Source organism: Mandrillus leucophaeus, unplaced genomic scaffold (assembly GCF_000951045.1).
Source record: "Mandrillus leucophaeus isolate KB7577 unplaced genomic scaffold, Mleu.le_1.0 Scaffold1589, whole genome shotgun sequence".
In the NCBI taxonomy this organism is placed as follows: domain Eukaryota; kingdom Metazoa; phylum Chordata; class Mammalia; order Primates; family Cercopithecidae; genus Mandrillus; species Mandrillus leucophaeus.
In genome coordinates, this window is record NW_012101575.1 from 46,147 (window position 1) to 52,270 (window position 6,124).

Genomic DNA, 6,124 nt, shown 5'->3' on the forward strand with positions numbered 1-6,124 from the left:
TTATTTAAATTGGTTTCAGCAGAAACCAGGGAAAGCCCCTAAGCTCCTGATCTATGATGCAACCACTTTGCAAAGTGGGGTCCCATCAAGGTTCAGCGGCAGTGGATCTGGGACGGAATTCACTCTCACCATCAGCAGCCTGCAGCCTGAAGATTTTGCAACTTATTACTGTCAACAGTATAAAAGTTACCCTCCCACAGTGTTACACATCCGAACATAAACCCCTAGGGAAGCAGATGTGTGAGGCTGGGCTGCCCCAGCTGCTCCTCCTGATGTCTCCATGGGCTGAGAGTGTTCCTCAGATGCAGCCACACTCTGATGGTGTTGGTAGAGGGGGACATGAAGTCACCTCTGCATCCCAATTCCTTTTTCTTTCTCAGCCCCAGCTGCACAGACATAACAATGCCTCTGCTGATTTAATGCAGACAGAGATCATGACACCTGAGGAGTCTAGTTTATGGCTTCAGTTGGAATTCATATAACAGAGAAGAAGCCACTATAGATATTCTAAGCAGTAATTGTCTTAATACAGAGAATTAGAGTCTAAAGTATTGACATCTAAATAAAATGTAGAGATAAATCTCTAAATTTAATGATTGCTAATTTAATATTTGCTAAGAAATGTTTGCCAAATGGGGCATACAGGAAAACTCAATGGTCTGCAGTATGTTGGAAGAACAAAGAGTTTTATGAAAAAGGGAAATTATTACCTATCATTCTTTGAGAAATTTTATTGTCTCTAGTAAGAATTGGGAGGTGGCAAGTTCAGACTGGCAAGCAGTGGTGGACAAACTGAATCCTAGAATTATATTAAGTTATCTCAGAAGTTGTGGGTAAATTTGATGTCAGTTTACAATAACCCAAAGCAGTGAAGCTTGCATATAATTTTGTTACTGAAATGCCAGGGATTCAATGTAGATCCTGTTGCTCACCACACAGAAAGCCAATCACTAAGACAACAGTATTGCCAAGGAACAGGCTTTAATCAGGTGCTGCAGCCGAGGAGATGGGACACCATTCGCAAATGTATCTCCCTGACCAACTAAAAGTAGGGGTTTAGATAGCCGTGAAGAAATGTGGGAAAACAGGAATTAGGGAGGGGTAAAGAAGATAATTTGGTCAACAGGAAGCAGGAGGTCAGTTAGGCAATCATGATGGGCAAAGGGTCTGATGTCTCACTGTCCCAATTCAGTGATATGTAACCTTCAGCTCCTTGATTGTATCTAGAGGCCTGATGGTTGGTTTCCTGAAAAAAGAACTCAGATTAACAAATGTAACTATCTTGAGTTTTAAGACTGGGGGAGTCAGTTTCTATGTTTATTCAAAAAACTATAAACATTAGTTCCATGGGATAATAAGGCCTATTTCAATTGCATTCTATAAGCAATATTTTGCATCCCAAGTGCCTTTGCCTCCTGGTTTCTTGCCTCTGTTGGGTATGACAAGAATGACTGAATTCCTATGATTAACTTTTACACTACAACTTTTCAAAGCCAAGGATACTGTAGTCAGGAAGGTTGATAGTAGAAGCAGGATTCTCTGGTACTCCCTCAGAAAATAGAATGCATCTGCCCCTGAAGTATGGGCTATCTAACCATGTCATCCTCAGTCCTGTCTTAAGGATGGTGGTGCTGCTGCTCTCAGCTTCCTACAGCATCTTTCAGGTTTTTCTCCAGGCGCATGTGTTGACAAAGAAGAAGACAATGGGAATCGCCATGTTTGGGTGAATCTAGTTTCTAATGGCTGGCATTTGCCTAGGAAAGCTCCTCAACCTGGCTCTAGGAGCCAGGGCTTTCCTCTAGACAAGAAGTGTTTCTAGAGCTGCTTTAAAAGAAACAAAACCTTCCCAAGGACCCTTTTTCCTCTCTCTCTGCCTAAAATAATTTCTTAAAAACTCCTATAACACTTGGGTTCCAGATATGAGGACATGGACTTCTTTTGGGGTGGGACATTATTCATTCCACCAACAATAAACATTTTCCCCAAAATTGTCCTACTTATGAATCAAGAGAGCTGGACAAAATCTTAGACTCAGGTTCCTCTAACTTGTGATTTTTATCTATTGGGGTTCACTCACTCCACTGTCTCTAATGTAGATTTGTTGATGTGTGGATCATTTTAGAGGATTTTTAAATTTTGTGACCCAGTGTAAACAAAACAGTATCTGAGACAGGTCTCAATCAGTTTACAGGGTTATTTTGCCAAAAATAAGGCTTATGGCCTGTGACACAGCCTTAGGAGGTCCTGTAAACATGTACCCAATGTGGTTGGGTACATTGGTTTTATGCACTTTAGGGAGACACAGAAATTACAGGCAAAGACATAGATCAATACATATCAGATATACATTTAGTTTGTCCTGGAAAGGTGGGAAAGCTTCAAGGGGGGGCTTCCAGGTCATAGGTGGATTCAAAGCTTTCCTGACTGGCTACTGGTTGAAAGAGTTAAGCTCTGTCTAAAGAGTTGAATTCATCATAAAGAAATGCTTGATCTAGAAAAGGGGTTGTGGAAGCAAAGGTTCTTGTCATGTAGATGAATCCTATGGGTAGCAAATAAAGTAGATGGTGAATGTTGCTATCAGACCTTTAAAAAAATGTCAGACTCTTTAAAAAAGACTTAGTAAGGGGAGGAGATTCTCTATAGAATGCAAATTTCCCCCACAACAGGCAGCTTTGCAGAACCACTTCAGAATATATCAAAGAAATATTTTTAGGGTAAAATATTTAGATTTTCTTCAGGGCCTATTATCTGTCACATTGGAGTATGGTGGTATCTTATTGCTACAAAGCATCTGTTTTATCAGTCCAATGATCTCTGATGTAATGATAATGCTGGTCAGTTGTGTCTGAACTCCAAAGGGAGGAGAGTATAATGAGGCACATCTAAGCCCACCTGCCAGTCATGCTCTAACCTAGTTTTTCAGATTTCTTTGAAGTTCTCTATCAAAAGAGGAATCCATTCAGCTGGTTAGTGGCTTACAACTTAATTTTTGGTTTTAACACACAGAAAAACAAAATCACTTCACAAATTCAATATAAAATAGATTGGTAAAAAAAAAAAATTAAGTGTTTCCTGAATATTCCTATATTTAAAAGAAAAAGAAATTATTAGAATTCAGATGAGAAATACCCCTCATACGAAAGATTAACGACTTTTTTTTCCAGTATCTGAGTTTGAGTCCACCAGCAATGAGGATTCCTGTTTAGGCAGCAAATTTACCCTGGGAGGAAGGAGGAAAGTGAGGAAGAGAACAGAAGATGAATGGTAAAAGACACATCAACAACCCACCTGACTCAGGAGAACTGAAGATCCACCACATGTGGAAACATGGACTAAATTCCTCTGGGCTGTTCCACCTGAGAGATGAGGAAGCTGGGGTATGTATACCCCTCATCCTGTCCTCACTGATTGTGAGCTGTCTCTCTTGCTCTCTTTCAAGGTGCTATAACAGATTCCTTGTCACTGTGTAGTTCATAAAAAATTGAGATATATTTTCTCACACTTCTGGAGAATGGGAAATTTAAGATCAAGGAATGGGAAAGTTAAGGACTGCTTACTCCAGTTTCAAGATGATACCAGGAGTTTTGGGTCCTTCAAAGAAAGGAACACCATATCTTAATGTGACAGACAAGTCGAAGAGAGACAGAGAGATCCCAGCCTTATAATCCCTGTTTATAGTGGCATTAATGTATTCCACTAGAGGGCTCCACCCTGATGACCTAAACACACCCCAGTAGGCCCCACCTGGCAATACCATTACACTGAGAATTAACTTTACAACAGATGGATTCTGGAGGACGGAGTCAAACCATAGCGCTTTCTAAGGGATACACATTCCAGGCCCTTTGGCCACCAACGCACGCAGGCAGAGTTCTCTGCCCAAGATCATAAAGAACATAAGACATGGATATTGCCACTGGAAGTGAGCAGAGGTACAGCAAAGGGGAAAGCCCTAGACTACAGATGGGGACTGCTACATTCATCCTGGTTCAGTTAACCCTTGAATAAATTGGGTTTGAAATTTGCAGATCCACTTATATTTTCTTGTGTGTGTGTCACCTGTGAGCAAGCACTTAATAAGTAGTAAATATATTTTCTCCTTTTTATAGTTTTCTTAATAACTTAATAATAATTGTTTTCTTTACCATGCTTTATTGGAATAATAGAGTATATAATATAAATAACTTTAAAACATAGTTAATCAACTATTTATTTTACCACTAAGGCTATCAGTCAAAAGTAAGCTGTTAGTACTTCAGTTAGAAATGCAAAAGTTCTACACAGGTTTTCATCTGCACCAGTGCTCAGTGCCCCAACCTCCAAGTTGTTCAGGGGTCAACTGCCCTTTCAGTTTGTAGCTGCATCTCTCTTGAACAGCATCTTGGCAGGTGGGTTGCAAGTAGAGGAATCCAGAAAATAACATCTCAAACTATGCTGCGTTTGTATGATGATTATGTAAAACCAAAGGCATTTAGAAAGCAGCAAATGCACAAAAAGGCTTTTCCTAAATATCCCTTATCTGCCTAAAAGCAGATTCTTCAGAAGTAAACCAATTGTCAAGAAAATTCTTCCTGAGAATTTTTATATCAGGGAAGATTAACACAGAAGAGGAATCTAAAATAGAAGAGACTGGAAGTTGATGCTTTATCCAGACAGACTATTACCTGCTCTTTTGAGGATGCACTTTTATTCTCATCTGTTCTCTCCAGGTTGCCCACACTTCCCAATTCCCTCTTCCCTAGAAAGGAAATATGAACAACTGGATCTCATTGAGTTATCTGGGTAATCACCCTGCTATGATATCCCACTGCATTTTAAATGAATTTTGTTTTCCTTTTCTCTTATTAATCTTTCTTTTGTCAGTTCATTTTCAGCAAATATTTAGAGGACAAGTGGAGATTTCTTCCTTTCTCCAAATATAAGCAAGTTCCCTTACAATTCAGGCTGCTTACAGAGCAGCAGGAAGGTTTGTGCACAGGCTACTTCACTGTGATTTGGCTCCCCTAGTCAGGCATCAGTAAAATTTTGTGGAGTCCTAGGCTGCAGCCCACTGCTGTTGATGTAGTTGGAGCCACTTCCCCTGCTACTGAGCCAGGCTGGGACATTTTTGGGCACATTAGAGATATTATCTATAATGAGTGAAAATCCCTGTCCAATTTCATCTGGATCGAACTGATCTCTCCATGTACATAGGCAATTGCTTGATAAGAGATTCAGTGTCTCTTTCCTAAAGATGTTAACAGGGTTGCTGGTGTCTGGGTCAGGATGATATCCCAATCACTGATAAAAAGTAAAAGAGGATAGTGGCATTCATGGTCCATGGCAGGGACAGGCTCCATGCAGTGGTTACCCTCACTAACAGAGATGAACTTTGGGAAATAATACTCAATGGCAGAAAAGAATGTAGACTCTGAAGGTGCCAAAAACAAGAATAAGGTGCAGCCTATTTAGTCTCTAGGTATTAAAGAGACCTGTAGCTCTTAATAATGGTGGATCTGTGAGTGCTGCATTCATTGAGAAAACATGGTATCATCTCTGTGTATCTGTAGTAAATTGCTTGATCTAATGCTAGTAAGAACAAAGGCATAACACCATTACCTAATACTTACAAATATATATAGCATCATGTCAATAAATTTTATTTTTAATTTTTTTAGAAAGGAACAATATTAAACTTACAGAAATGTTGCAAGTATAGGACAAGTACCCCCTTCCCTAGCGGGAATCATATGAGAGTCTTTTGAATACCTGCGAATTGTACTGTCTGAAATTTTACTATGTGTTTCCCACAAACAAGAATACTCTCCTAAATACTCCCAATACACCAATGAAATACATTGCTCCATCGACTCCTGAGGAATATTTAACAATGTCAAAAAAATACCTAAAACATGTTTTTCATAACAAAATAGTCCCCAGTAGAAACACATTCTCTGCAGACAAATTTGTGCTACCCTGGTCTTACCTGGAACACCTGGGGACACTGAGATGGTGCTGAGTTAATGACATGAGCCAGCCCTGCAGCTGTGCTCAGCCTGACCCTTCCCCAGCTCATTTGCATGTTCTCAGAATACAGCCTCCTCCCCTGAAGATTTATTAATAGGCTGGACACGCTTCATGCGGG

At 39.9% G+C, this 6,124-nt stretch overlaps 1 long non-coding RNA gene across 1 annotated transcript; it reads left to right on the forward strand.

The window, feature by feature from the left end:
• Positions 1 to 6: 6 nt before the first annotated feature.
• On the forward strand, positions 7 to 862 carry LOC105536382. The gene is made up of 3 exons (XR_001005576.1): positions 7 to 177; positions 447 to 448; positions 850 to 862. It is a non-coding gene; the product is annotated as an uncharacterized LOC105536382 (long non-coding RNA).
• The last annotated feature ends 5,262 nt before the right edge of the window (positions 863 to 6,124 follow it).